This window comes from Pan troglodytes, chromosome Y (genome assembly GCF_028858775.2).
Source record: "Pan troglodytes isolate AG18354 chromosome Y, NHGRI_mPanTro3-v2.0_pri, whole genome shotgun sequence".
Taxonomy (NCBI): Eukaryota; Metazoa; Chordata; class Mammalia; order Primates; family Hominidae; genus Pan; species Pan troglodytes.
Genome location: NC_072422.2, coordinates 33,615,743 through 33,631,918, shown reverse-complemented (window position 1 = coordinate 33,631,918; position 16,176 = coordinate 33,615,743). Strand labels below are relative to the sequence as shown.

The 16,176-nt window shown below is 42.1% G+C and overlaps 1 protein-coding gene across 7 annotated transcripts in view; it reads left to right on the top strand.

The window, feature by feature from the left end:
• Positions 1-16,176, top strand: part of LOC751056 (CD99 antigen-like) — a 60,696-nt gene that overhangs the window by 21,809 nt on the left and 22,711 nt on the right. For 3 of the 7 annotated variants that reach the window (XM_063805047.1, XM_063805048.1, XM_063805049.1), the window contains one exon: positions 12,334-14,815. The exons of 3 other annotated variants lie outside the window; for them this stretch is intronic. The gene's annotated coding sequence lies outside the window, so the exon portion shown is untranslated. Of the gene's footprint in view, positions 1-12,333; positions 14,816-16,176 lie in introns of those variants that run through there. One more of the 7 variants, XR_010154993.1, reaches the window with a different exon arrangement.

Here is a 16,176-nt window from a genome sequence, read left to right as displayed (position 1 = left end):
TTCCTGCTTCATCCAGATAATTGTAGCAATTCCTGGTTCATAGGGAAATCGTGACACTTTCTCGTTCATAGTGATATTGCCACACTTCCTGGTTCATAGTGACATTGCCACACTTCCTGGTCCATGTGGATAATAGCACTTCCTGGTTCATAGGGACATTGCCACACTTCCTGGTTCATCCAGATAATTGTAGCACTTCCTGGTTCATAGGGAAATCGTGGCACTTTCTGGTTCTTAGTGATATTGCCACACTTCCTGGTTCATAGTGATATTGCCACACTTCCTGGTTCATAGTGACATTGCCACACTTCCTGGTCCATGTGGATAATAGTAGCACTTCCTGGTTCATAGGGACATTGCCACACTTCCTGGTTCATCCAGATAATTGTAGCACTTCCTGGTTCATATAGATAATAGTAGCACTTCCTGGTTCATATGGATAATAGTAGCACTTCCTGGTTCACAGGGACATTACAACACTTCCTGGTTCATTCAGATAATTGTAGAACTTCCTAGTTTGCAGGGACATTGTAACACTTTCTGGTTCATATGGAGAATTGTAGCACTTCCTGGTTCATAGTGACATTGCCACACTTCCCGGTCCGTGTGGATAATAGTAGCACTTCCTGGTTCGTAGGGACCTTGCCACACTTCCTGGTTCATCCAGATAATTGTAGCACTTCCTGGTTCATAGGGAAATCGTGACACTTTCTGGTTCATAGTGACATTGCCACACTTCCTGGTCCATGTGGATAATAGTAGCACTTCCTGGTTCATAGGGACATTGCCACACTTCCTGGTTCATCCAGATAATTGTAGCACTTCCTGGTTCATATAGATAATAGTAGCACTTCCTGGTTCATATGGATAATAGTAGCACTTCCTGGTTCATATGGATAATAGTAGCACTTCCTGGTTCACAGGTACATTATAACACTTCCTGGTTCATTCAGATAATTGTAGAACTTCCTAGTTTGCAGGGACATTGTAACACTTTCTGGTTCATATGGATAATTGTAGCACTTCCTGGTTCATAGGGAAATTGTGACACTTTCTGGTTCATAGTGACATTGCCACACTTCCCGGTCCGTGTGGATAATAGTAGCACTTCCTGGTTCGTAGGGACCTTGCCACACTTCCTGGTTCATCCAGATAATTGTAGCACTTCCTGGTTCATAGGGAAATCATGACACTTTCTGGTTCTTAGTGATATTGCCACACTTCCTGGTTCATAGTGATATTGCCACACTTCCTGGTTCATAGTGACATTGCCACACTTCCTGGTCCATGTGGATAATAGTAGCACTTCCTGGTTCATAGGGACATTGCCACACTTCCTGGTTCATCCAGATAATTGTAGCACTTCCTGTTTCATATAGATAATAGTAGCACTTCCTGGTTCATATGGATAATAGTAGTACTTCCTGGTTCACAGGTACATTACAACACTTCCTGGTTCATTCAGATAATTGTAGAACTTCCTAGTTTGCAGGGACATTGTAACACTTTCTGGTTCATATGGATAATTGTAGCTCTTCCTGGTTCATAGGGAAATTGTGACACTTTCTGGTTTATAGTGACATTGCCACACTTCCCGGTCCGTGTGGATAATAGTAGCACTTCCTGGTTCGTAGGGACCTTGCCACGCTTCCTGGTTCATCCAGATAATTGTAGCACTCCTGGTTCATAGGGAAATCGTGACACTTTCTGGTTCATAATGATATTGCCACACTTCCTGGTTCATAGTGACTTTGCCACACTTCCTGGTCCATGTGGATAATAGTAGCACTTCCTGGTTCATAGGGACATTGCCACACTTCCTGTTTCATCCAGATAATTGTAGCACTTCCTGGTTCATATAGATAATAGTAGCACTTCCTGGTTCATATAGATAATAGTAGCACTTCCTGGTTCATATGGATAATAGTAGCACTTCCTGGTTCACAGGTACATTACAACACTTCCTGGTTCATTCAGATAATTGTAGAACTTCCTAGTTTGCAGGGACATTGTAACACTTTCTGGTTCATATGGATAATTGTAGCACTTCCTGGTTCATAGGGAAATTGTGACACTTTCTGGTTCATAGTGACATTGCCACACTTCCCGGTCCGTGTGGATAATAGTAGCACTTCCTGGTTCATAGGGACATTGCCACACTTCCTGGTTCATCCAGATAATTGTAGCACTTCCTGGTTCATAGGGATAATAGTAGCACTTCCTGGTTGACAGGTACATTACAACACTTCCTGGTTCATTCAGATAATTGTAGAACTTCCTAGTTTGCAGGGACATTGTAACACTTTCTGGTTCATATGGATAATTGTAGCACTTCCTGGCTTCATAGGGAAATTGTGACACTTTCTGGTTTATAGTGACATTGCCACACTTCCTGGTCCGTGTGGATAATAGTAGCACTTCCTGGTTCGTAGGGACCTTGCCACACTTCCTGGTTCATCCAGATAATTGTAGCACTTCCTGGTTCATAGGGAAATCGTGACACTTTCTGGTTCATAGTGACATTGCCACACTTCCTGGTCCATGTGGATAATAGTAGCACTTCCTGGTTCATAGGGACATTGCCACACTTCCTGGTTCATCCAGATAATTGTAGCACTTCCTGGTTCATATAGATAATAGTAGCACTTCCTGGTTCATATGGATAATAGTAGCACTTCCTGGTTCATATGGATAATAGTAGCACTTCCTGGTTCACAGGTACATTATAACACTTCCTGGTTCATTCAGATAATTGTAGAACTTCCTAGTTTGCAGGGACATTGTAACACTTTCTGGTTCATATGGATAATTGTAGCACTTCCTGGTTCATAGGGAAATTGTGACACTTTCTGGTTCATAGTGACATTGCCACACTTCCCGGTCCGTGTGGATAATAGTAGCACTTCCTGGTTCGTAGGGACCTTGCCACACTTCCTGGTTCATCCAGATAATTGTAGCACTTCCTGGTTCATAGGGAAATCATGACACTTTCTGGTTCTTAGTGATATTGCCACACTTCCTGGTTCATAGTGATATTGCCACACTTCCTGGTTCATAGTGACATTGCCACACTTCCTGGTCCATGTGGATAATAGTAGCACTTCCTGGTTCATAGGGACATTGCCACACTTCCTGGTTCATCCAGATAATTGTAGCACTTCCTGTTTCATATAGATAATAGTAGCACTTCCTGGTTCATATGGATAATAGTAGTACTTCCTGGTTCACAGGTACATTACAACACTTCCTGGTTCATTCAGATAATTGTAGAACTTCCTAGTTTGCAGGGACATTGTAACACTTTCTGGTTCATATGGATAATTGTAGCTCTTCCTGGTTCATAGGGAAATTGTGACACTTTCTGGTTTATAGTGACATTGCCACACTTCCCGGTCCGTGTGGATAATAGTAGCACTTCCTGGTTCGTAGGGACCTTGCCACGCTTCCTGGTTCATCCAGATAATTGTAGCACTCCTGGTTCATAGGGAAATCGTGACACTTTCTGGTTCATAATGATATTGCCACACTTCCTGGTTCATAGTGACTTTGCCACACTTCCTGGTCCATGTGGATAATAGTAGCACTTCCTGGTTCATAGGGACATTGCCACACTTCCTGTTTCATCCAGATAATTGTAGCACTTCCTGGTTCATATAGATAATAGTAGCACTTCCTGGTTCATATAGATAATAGTAGCACTTCCTGGTTCATATGGATAATAGTAGCACTTCCTGGTTCACAGGTACATTACAACACTTCCTGGTTCATTCAGATAATTGTAGAACTTCCTAGTTTGCAGGGACATTGTAACACTTTCTGGTTCATATGGATAATTGTAGCACTTCCTGGTTCATAGGGAAATTGTGACACTTTCTGGTTCATAGTGACATTGCCACACTTCCCGGTCCGTGTGGATAATAGTAGCACTTCCTGGTTCATAGGGACATTGCCACACTTCCTGGTTCATCCAGATAATTGTAGCACTTCCTGGTTCATAGGGATAATAGTAGCACTTCCTGGTTGACAGGTACATTACAACACTTCCTGGTTCATTCAGATAATTGTAGAACTTCCTAGTTTGCAGGGACATTGTAACACTTTCTGGTTCATATGGATAATTGTAGCACTTCCTGGCTTCATAGGGAAATTGTGACACTTTCTGGTTTATAGTGACATTGCCACACTTCCTGGTCCGTGTGGATAATAGTAGCACTTCCTGGTTCATAGGGACATTGCCACACTTCCTGGTTCATCCAGTTAATTGTAGCACTTCCTGGTTCATAGGGATAATAGTAGCACTTCCTGGTTCACAGGTACATTACAACACTTCCTGGTTCATTCAGATAATTGTAGAACTTCCTAGTTTGCAGGGACATTGTAACACTTTCTGGTTCATATGGAGAATTGTAGCACTTCCTGGCTTCATAGGGTAATTGTGACACTTTCTGGTTTATAGTGACATTGCCACACTTCCTGGTCCGTGTGGATAATAGTAGCACTTCCTGGTTCATAGGGACATTGCCACACTTCCTGGTTCATCCAGATAATTGTAGCACTTCCTGGTTCATAGGGATATTGCCACACTTTCTGGGTCATATGGATAATTGTAGCACTTCCTGGTTCATATGGATAATAATAGCACTTCCTGGTTCACAGGGACATTACAACACTTCCTGGTTCATTCAGATAATTGTAGAACTTCCTAGTTTGCAGGGACATTGTAACACTTTCTGGTTCATATGGAGAATTGTAGCACTTCCTGGTTCATAGGGAAATTGTGACACTTTCTGGTTCATAGTGACATTGCCACACTTCCTGGTCCGTGTGGATAATAGTAGCACTTCCTGGTTCATAGGGACATTGCCACACTTCCTGGTTCATCCAGATAATTGTAGCACTTCCTGGTTCATAGGGATATTGCCACACTTTCTGGTTCATATGGATAATTGTAGCACTTCCTGGTTCATATGGATAATAGTAGCACTTCCTGGTTCACAGGGACATTACAACACTTCCTGGTTCATTCGGATAATTGTAGAACTTCCTAGTTTGCAGGGACATTGTAACACTTTCTGGTTCATATGGAGAATTGTAGCACTTTCTGGTTCATAGGGACATTGTAACATTTCCAGGTTCATATGGATAATTGTAGCACTTCCCAGTTCATAGGGACATTGTAATACTTCCTGGTTCATACGGATAATTGTAGCACTTCTTAGTTTTTAGGGATATTGTGAAGGTGCTACTATTATCCATGTGAACCAGGAAGTGCTACAATTATCCATACGAACCAGAAAGTGTTGCAATATCCTTATGAACCAGGAAGTGCTACAATTATCCAGATGAACCAAGAAGTGTGGTAATGTCCCTGTGAACCAGGAAGTGATACAATTATCCATATGAACCAGGAAGTGTGGCAATGTCACTATGAACCAGAAAGTGTCACAGTTTTCCTATGAACCAGGAAGTGCTCGTTCGTAGGGAAGTGACATTGCCACACTTCCTGGTTCATCTGGATTATTGTAGCACTTCCCGGTTTATAGGGAAATTGTGACACTTTCTGGTTCATAGTGACATTGCCACACTTCCTGATTGATATGGATAATAGTAGCACTTCCTGGTTCATAGGGACATTGCCACACTTGCTGGTTCATCCAGATAATTGTAGCACTTCCTGGTTCATATGGATAATAGCACTTCCTGGTTCACAGGGACATTGCAACACTTCTGGTTCATTCGGATAATTGTAAAATTTTCTAGTTTGCAGGGACATTGTAACACTTTCTGGTTCATATGGATAATTGTAGCGCTTCCTGGTTCATAGGGACATTGTAACATTTCTAGGTTCATATGCATAATTGTAGCACTTCCTGGTTCATAGGGACATTGTAACACTTCCTGGTTCATACGGATAATTGTAGCAGTTCTGGTTTGCAGGGCCACTGCAGTACTTCCTGGTTCATACAGATAATTGTAGCACTTCTTAGTTTTTAGGAATATTGTGACACTTCCTGGTTCATAGTGACACTGCAACACTTCCTGGTTCATAGGGATACTGCAACACTTTCTGGTTCATATGGATAATTGTAGCACTTCCTGGTTCATATGGATAATAGTACCACTTCCTGGTTCACAGGGACATTGCAACACTTCCTCTTTCATTCCGATAATTGTAGAACTTCCTAATTTGCAGGGACATTGTAACACTTTCTGGTTCATATGGATAATTGTAGCACTTCCTGGTTCATAGGGACATTGTAACATTTCCAGGTTCATACAGATAATTGTAGCACTTCCTGGTTCATAGGGACATTGTGACACTTCCTGGTTCATATGGATAATTGTAGCACTTCCTGGTTTGCAGGGACATTGCAATACTTCCTGGTTCATAGGGATAATTGTAGCACTTCTGAGTTTGAGGGACATTGTGACACTTCCTGGTTCATAGTGACACTGCAACACTTTTTGGTTCATACGGAAAATTGTACTTCCTGGTTCATAACGACATTTGGAACCGTCTGGTTCATAGAGATAATTGTAGCACTTCCTGGTTCGTAGGGACATTGCCACACTTCCTGGTTCATCTGGATAATTGTAGCACTTCCTGGTTCATAAGGATAGTTGCAACACTCCCTGGGTCATCACCCCCATCCTGCCATCTGCTTCAGCCCTATGCAGCCACTCACAAATCTACTTCCTATCCCATGGATTTGCCTATCAGGGGCATTTCAAACGGCCTCCCATGTGGTTTTGTGCCTGGCTTCTTTCACTCAGCATAATATTTTCGAGGTCCATCGATTTTGTACCATGCATCAGAATTTCATTCCTTTTGATGGCAGAATGACATTCCATTGTATGGGTAGACCACATTTTGTTTATCCACACACTTGTTGATGGGCATTGGGTTATTTCCACTGTGTAACTACCATGAATAATGCTTAGCACTTAGCATACAGTTAGGACTTCTATGTACATACTTGTCTGAGTAACTATCTTCAATTTCTTGGGTAAATACCCAGGAGGGGAATGGCTGGGTCATGTGATAACTCTATGTTTAACCATTGAAGGATCCGCCAGGCTGCTTTTCAAAGCAACCGCACCATTGCACCATCCCACAAACAATATAAGAGTGCTCCAGTTTCTGCACATCTGAGCCAACACTTGTCACTGTCCATATTTGTCATTAGAGCCATCCTAGTGTGTATGATGGGCTATCTCATTGTGGTTTTGATTTGCATTTCCCTGATGACCAGATAGGTTGGCTTTCAAGTTTTCATGTTCTTTCTTCTTCTCTGTCAAGTAGATGAGTAATACTTAAATAAATATTTCTTACTCAGCATTTTGATGTATTTATTCATAGCCTTATTAATGCTTGACTTTGTTTGTTTATCTCTCAGATATGGGTCTCTAAATGTCAGTTTCAAGAAGGAACTGTGTTTTGTTCAACTCCAAAATCCCCAGATCTATCTAGGACACTGCCTGAAACACAGAAGGGGTTAAAAAAATATGGATGAAATATAATAGCAAATGCATGTTCTATTTTAAAATATCAACAGTTATTCCATTTGCAGAACAGTAAATTCAATGTGAAGACTAAGACACTGTTGATTATTTATGTGTGTATGCTTGTATATGTATATATACATACATATGTGTGTATACCTCTACATGTATATATAGGTATACATATGTATATGTACAGACATATATGTATAGGTATATACACATATACAAGCATATATATATACATATGCAAGCATACCCACATTATGTACACATATGAAATATATATATATATATACACACACTCACATATACATACACACACACATATATTTACACATATCTTTACAAAACACAGACCTAGGATATTTTCCCTAGAATCAGGTCCAAGGCAGATAGTTGAAAAATGTCTGATTTCTAATTTGTGGTTGAAATAAAACTAAGAACATTTCATTATTTTCATCATGATTTATTTTGCTGACTTGTTGAACATAGGCAGGCTTGTTACCTGGGTGGACTGTGTGATGCTGAGGTTTGGGGTATGACCAATCCCATCACCCAGGTAGTGAGCATGGCACCCAATAGGTAGTTCTTCAGTTCTTACCCTATCCCTCCCTCCACCCTCTAGGAGCCCCCAGTGTGTGTTCCTCTCTTTGTGTCCATGAGTACCCAATATGTAGATCCACTTATAAATGAGAATGTGCAATATTTGGTTTTCTGTTTCTGGATTCGTTTGATTACAATAAAAACCTCCAGCTCCATCCATGTTACTGCAAAGGACGTGGTTTTGTTCTTTTCTGTGGCTGTGTAGTATCCCACAGCGTCTATGGACCACATTTTCTTTATCCAATTCACCATTGATGGGCATTTAGGTTGATTCCATGTCTTTGCTATGGAGAATAGTGCTGTGATCAACATGCTTGTGCAGGAGTCTTTTTGGTAGGATAATTTATTTTCCATTATGTATGTATCCAAGAATGGGATTGCTGAACTAAATGGTAGTTCTCTTTTTAGTTCTTTGAGAAATCTGGGAGATATGTCTTGGAATGAACTTCATATAGCTTTTTACTGCCTCCCTTTTAAAATGCTTCCAGAAGGCTGTCCCTTCTTTGGTGCACAGAAACTGGCTAAAAAATAAATGTGACCAGCTGGGAGTGGTGGCTCACGCCTGTAATCTCAGCACTTTGGGAGACTGAGGCAGGTGGATCACCTGAGGTCAGGAGATCAAGACCATCCTGGCCAACATGGTGAAACCCCGTCTCTAGTAAAAATACAAAAAATTAACTTGGGCGTGGTGGCGGGCGGCTGTAATCCCAGCTACTCAGGAGGCCGAGGCAGGAGAATTGCTCGAACTTGGGAGCCAGAGGTTGCAGTGAGCTGAGATGGCTCCACTGCACTCCAGCCTGGGCGACAGAACGAGATTCCGTCTCAGAAACAAACAAACAAACAAACAAAAACTAGCCAGGCATGGTGGCACACACCTATAGTCCCAGCTACTCAGGAGGCTGAGGCAGGGGAATCACTTGAACCCGGGAGGCGGAGGTTGCAGTGAGCTGAGATCTCACCATTGCACTCCAGCCTGGGCGACAGAGCAAGACTCGGTCTCAAAAAAAAAAAAAATAAATATAAATACAATTAAAACAAATAATATAAAAACGTGACCTGCAGCCACCTCTCCAAGGGGCCTGGATAGCAATGGAAGGAAGTGAAAAGGAGGAGATGAAAAATTTACACCTTGAAAGCTGAAAGTGTTCTAATATTACCAATGCTGTGTAGTCAGACACATCGAAAGTGACTCTAATACCTCCTGACATCCTTATGTTATGAATATGTAGACAATAGCAAATTATTCTCCGCTTTTTTCCAGCTCATTGAAACATTTTAGGGAGGAACATTTCTGCATTGACAACAGCTTTAAATATTTAATTAGTGCTTTGAAGAAACACAAGAATCTGTGATGCAGAAGGGAAATGAAAAGGAAAGCTTAGTCTCCATTTAGTTATGTTCCTTATAAATATTTCCCAGAGGCAAAGATGTTCTCTTTCATATTAAAAATACAAATAAACACTTCTCATTAGCCCAAGAAAATATTGTAGAGATTTTCATTATCCAAAAAAGGCACACTTTCAAGACACACGGAACAGAGACGGCACATTGCCTTAGCTTGCTTCTGGCTAGCGTGTCTGGCTATTGACCGGATTTTATTTTTAAATGACTAAAATAATATATTAACTAAATGGTAAAATTCATATTCAGCATTGGCTTGAGGGCATCGGAGGGTTTTGGCTGGCCCAGTCATCTCTACCAGTGAAGAAAGCAAGGAAATAGGTCATTTCACTCAGGGACAGCTTGAAAACAGAGATTTCATGGAGCTTCCTCATTCCGTCAGCCTAGAGTGGGATTTTGGCTGTCACCCTTCAAGGATGAAAAGGTGCAGAGGACATTGGGCTACAGACAGGGCGCTCGTTTAAATGATTTAAAAGTTTTGGTCAGGCGTGGTGGCTCATGCCTGTAATCCCAGCACTTTGGGGCGCCGAGGCGGGTGGATCACCTGAGGCCAGGAGTTCGAGACCAGCCTGACTAACATGGAGAAACCCCATCTCTACTAAAAATACAAAATTAGTCGGGTGTGATGGCACATGCCTGTAATCCCAACTACTCTGGAGGCTGAGGCAGGAGAATTGCTTGAGCCTGGGAGGCGGAGATTGCAGTGAGCCGAGATCATGCTATTGCACTCCAGCCTGGGCCACAAGAGCAAAACTCCATCTCAAAAAAAGAAAAAAAGAAAGAAAAAAAAGTTTCCATCTGGCTGGACACAGTGGCTTACGCCTGCAGTCCCAGCACTTTGGGAGGCTGAGGCAGGTCAATCACTTGAGGTCAGGAGTTCAAGACCAGCCTGGCCAACATGGAGAAACCCCATCTGTACTAAAAATACAAAAATTAGCCAGGCGTGGTGGCGGGTACCTGTAATCCCAGCTACTCTGTAGGCTGAGGCAGGAAAATCACTTGAACCCTGGAGGCAGAGGTTGCAGTGAGCTGAGATTGCACCACTGCACTCCAGCCTGGGCGACAGAGCAAGACTCCGTCTCAAAAAAAAAAAAAAAAAAGTTTCCATCTAAGCGAGCTCTGTTGGTTCTCCCACCTCTGACCTTATGAGTTTTCTTCTTTAACCTGCACCTTGTTCTCTGAGTCACTTTGCACTTGAAGGTACAGCTACAGCTTCCCCATCAGACTTGTTGGTCTTTTATCAAAGGATGAAAAAGTTCTTCCTCTTTTGGGTCTTTAACCCTGTTTCCTGGTGTAAGACAGCTTTTATGTTTGCTACCTGCTGGAATCAACTTGAAATTTTCTCCCAGAAAATTTGTGAATTTATCTTGTTCAAGTTACTTGTGGTCAATAAGTTAATAAAGATAGATAGACAGACAGACAAATACATTGATACAGATAGATAGATTCATGATAGATGATTGATAGATATTACACAGATACATAGATACATAGATTAGACCTGATATATATAGGGTGGGTGGATAGATAAATGAATAAATGGCTAAATACATGATTGATGGATTGGTAGATAAATGAATAAATGACTAGATACATGATTGGTAGGTAAATGAATAAATGGCTAGGTACATGATTGATCGATAGATGATACAGATTAGATAGATATATAGATACATAGATTAGACCTGATAGATATATGGATATATATACAGGATGGGTGGATAGATAAATGAATCAATGGCTAGATACATGATATAGATAGAGCCAATACATACATAGATACATAGACAGGGTAGGTGGATAGATAGATGAAGACATGGATAGATAAATATACACAGAGATAGATCAATGATAGAAATGGGTATATGGATATACGAATGATAGAAGATATTTTGAGAGAGAGATGATTAATAGGCAATTGATTGACATATTAGATGACAGATAAAAAGTGGGTAAAATGCAAGTAAACTGTGAGCCAAACGTCCACGTGGAATAGCGTGGGAAGCATTGAGAAGACGCTTTTTGGTGCTACCTGTTTAAAAATTGAAAAACTGAGCTAATACCCTCCACAGTAAGATAGAGGGGAGGGCACTGGGAATTTATACCTCCCAGGAAAAATAAATCATGGTAAACAGGCAGAGATCTTTGCAGATTCCAGTTCTTGGGGGTAAAAGGTCCCCGAGATGCCCAGTTTGTGACAACCTGTTTTGAACTATTCAGCTCAAGGTTTCCATTTTTTCTCCCGGGGGAGTTGCCTCGATTCTGATGTGTTTGCTTCGGTGCTCTGTGTATTGTATTCATCCCACTCTTCAATTCATAAACTCTGGAGATTGTTCAATTCACTGGGCAAACCATATGCCTAAGTCTATCCTCTGATAGAGGCTCGTACATGCAAAATCCAATAGCAACCTGGGAAGATTTCAGTCAAGACCCAAGAGGAGGCTGGCATCAGGCTCTCGGTCACCGATTTTCACATTCAGGTTTCCTGATGCACTTGCAACTCTTTGGGCGACCTCTGGACTCCTTGCTCCCAGGGTCCACATTTAGTTTTATCTTTACTGCGTTGCTTGTATGAAAAAGAATAAACTTGGATGAAACAGATACAGAGTATTGGTGTCAACCTAAGTATTGGTGTCAACAAAGAGATGGTTTGGATCTGGTTCCCCACCACATCTTAGGTTGAGTTGGACTCCCCGGTTTGGAGGTGGCGCCTGGTGGGAGGTGACTGCATTATGCGGGTGGTTTCCATTGAATGGTTTACCACTGTCCCCCATGGTGCTGTTGTGGCGGAAGTGAGTTACCATCCGATCTGGTTGTTTAAAGGGTGCAACAACTTCCCCACCCCGTCCTGCTCCTGCTGTGGCCATGTAAGACGTGCCTGTTTCCCCTCTGCCTTCCGCCATGATTGTGAATTTCCTGAGGACTCCCCGGCCATGCTTCCTGTACTGCCTGTGGAACCGTGAGCTAATTTAAACCTCTTTTTCTTTATAAAATTACCCTGTCTCAGGTATTTCTTTATAGCAGTGTAAGGACTGACTAATACACTCTGTAATAGAAAAGATGTTTATTTGGGAGTATAGTAGTGCCATGAGAATAGATGTGCCATATTAAACTGTGTTCATATTCAGGGAGGTAAAGGGGAAAAAAGGATTTTAAAGGAAATAATGAAGAGGATTCCATAATTCTTTTGAAATGATTATCCTTGGCTAAAAAGATCAATAACGTGGTGACACCAGTCTGAGTTTGGACAGCCAGTTTTTGGGCAGGTGTCCTCGTGGAAGTATTTTTTTTTTGCAAGGGTGAGATTTTTGCAGTCTCTTACGATAGTTTTTGTTATCAGGCATATAAGCATAAAAACCATTAATATACACTAGAGATGCATTGAAGAGCTTATAAAATTGTTAAGGTTTTCTTCTTTGGTCAGTGTCTAAAATATGAGTCAGATATTTCCTTGGTTATCTTTGAGATTTATATGGTCCCAGGTTTCTCCTGGGTGGGTAGAAATTACTGCAGCATGTACAAAACTGTCCTTCATGCCATACTTCTTCCTACCATTATACGATGAAAACTAACAAAAGAGAGTTTTATAAAATGTTCTTCCTCTTTCTCTCTGGTACCAATAGGAAGCACAATTGTTTTCCCGTGGTTCTTCACAAAGGTTCTGTTGCACTAAGTTTCAAACCCTTGTGTATACACAATCACATTCACATATACCACACATACACGTGCATATACACAGTTACACACATCCGTACAGATACATACATGCACATGTATACACAGATAAACACATACATGCACAAATATAGACACACATACACAGACACACATTCACATGTATGCAGACACACACAGATATACACGTATACCTATGCACAGAAACCATACACAGATATACACATACGTGCACAAATATGGACACACATACACAGACACACATGCACATGTATGCAGACACAGATATACACATATACCTATGCACAGAAACCATACACAGATAAACACATACATGCACAAATATAGACACACATACACACACATTCACATGTATGCAGACACACACACATATACACATATACCTATGCACAGAAACCATACACAGATAAACACATACATGCACAAATATGGACACACATACACAGACACACATTCACATGCACATGTATGCAGACACACACACATATACACATATACCTATGCACAGAAACCATACACAGATATACACATACATAACATACATGCACAGGTATACATACAAACATACACACAGATATGTGCATACACATATACACACATAACACATGCATGCACACATATCCACAAGCCTGCAGATATACACACGTACACACAGATATGCATATTCATACATACTAAACATACATTCATACTTACACCTATACACACACATACACAAACACATACAGAGATATACACACATGCACACACATACATACATACATGCACAGATACACATGTACATACATACCAAACATACATGCATACTTACACCTACACACATACACAAACACATATACACACACACATACACAGGGATATGCACATGCACACAGATACCCACATACACACGTACATACTTGCATAGAGTTATACACACACACACACACACACACACACACACACACGTGCACACACAACTTTGGCATAATGGAAATTTGATGATTGGTCATTGGAGTCAACCGTACAGCCCCTGTCAGAAACAAAGGACCAAAGTGGAAGGGGACATGGATGTCACAAACATGTCAATGTCTACGGAACCACGGAACTTGGAGAAACATGCAACCGACTAAGGACAGAAGATTCGAGTGACTGCAACTCTGTTTTTTTTTTTTTTTTTTGAGATGGAGTTTCACTCTTGTCACCCAGGCTGGAGTGCAATGGCGTGATCTCGGCTCACCGCAACTCCCGCCTCCTGGGTTCAAGCGATTCTCCCACTTCAGCCTCCTGAATAGCTGGGATTACAGGCATGCACCACCATGCCCAGCTAATTTCATATTTTTAGTAGAGATGGGGTTTCTCCGTGTTGGTCAGGCTGGTCTTGAACTCCCAACCTCAGGTGATCCGCCTCCCTCGGCCTCCCAAAGTGCTGCGATTACATGCGGGAGCCACTGTGCCCGTCCTAACTGCAGCTCTTACTTTGGAATTCAGGCAGCTACAGAGCCAAGATTCCTGGAGCCCACAGGCGTGTGGCTAATACATTTCCCTTCCTTTCCATAGAATTGGGTTGGTTTTGTTGCACTGGGTGTCTGGTAGCTCCGGAGAGAACAAATATAAATGTGAAAATGCATACCTTGGTCATTAGTGTTTCTCAACAATTCTCCATCTCACCCCACTTAACAAGGCCTCTGCTAGAACTCTGGGGTCCGTTCCAAGAGGAAAAAACATCCCTGCCTAAAAGAAGCAAATGGAAGAATGTATTCTCTGCTGCCATGTGTGTTCTCATCAGGCCTTATCTAAGTTTCTCACCAGGAGATGTTGAAAAATATTGCTTGATGGACGAAGGGTAACGTACTGCAGTTGTTGATTGAGAAATGCCAGCCGTCATCTCGTGCTCGTTAGCTGCTCTGAATGCTCTTAGAAGGCACCATTCATGCCGCTGTATTCGGGACTGCTGAATTGTGCCCATTCCTTGGTGTTACCCATGTCTCTTGTTGATGAAGTTCTAACCACAGTGCCATTGTGAGGCTGGAAATGTCCTTGGGTGAAAAAGCAGCCCCTGGGTCACCTTTCCCATGATTCAGGTGCATGTGAACCCCTCTAGTGCTTTACTGCCAGGGTCCAGGAGAGAGGGAAAGAATGTCACTGTCCCAGCATCCTCTAATTTACTTGACAACACAATTGTTCCAGGGTCGGAGTTTTGTTTTCTTTTGTTTTTGAGATAGAGACTCGCTCTGTCCCTCAGACTGGAGTGCAGTGGCACGATCTCGCCTCACTGTAACCTCTGCCTCCCGGGTTCAAGTGATTCTCCTGCCTCAGCCTCCTGAATAGCTGAGATTACAGGCACCTGCCATCATGCCTGACTAATTATATTTTTGTAGAGACGGGGCTTCACCGCGTCGGCCAGGCTGGTCTTGAACCACTGACCTCAGGTGATCCGCCTGCCTCAGCCTCCAAAAGTGCTGGGATTACAGGCCTGAGCCACCATGCCCAGCCAGGTTTTTTTTTTTTTTCTTCAGCTCAAGAATGAAGTTTTTCTTAGTATCCTGTAGCTAAAATGATGCTTCTCCAGTTTTATTTATTAAAAACGCCTAACGCTGGCCAGGTGCAGTAGCTCACGCCTGTAATCCTAGCACTTTGGGAGGCCGAGGCAGGTGGATCACGGGGTCAGGAGATTGAGACCATCCTGGCCAACATGGCAAAATCCCGTCTCGACTAAAAAAAAATAGAAAAAATTAGCCGGGTGTGGTGGCGGGCGCCTGTAGTCCCAGCTACTCAGGAGGTTGAAGCAGAAGAAGCGCTTGAACCCAGGAGGTGGAGGTTGCAGTGAGCCGAGCTCGCGCCACTGTACTCCAGCCTGGCAACAGAGTGAGACTGTTTCAGAAAAACAAACAAAAAAACAACTAATAGTAATGATCACATTTTTGGGCTCAAACATCTTAATTCTGGAAAGAGGAGATGCCACCATGGATACCACACTAAAGAGATGCT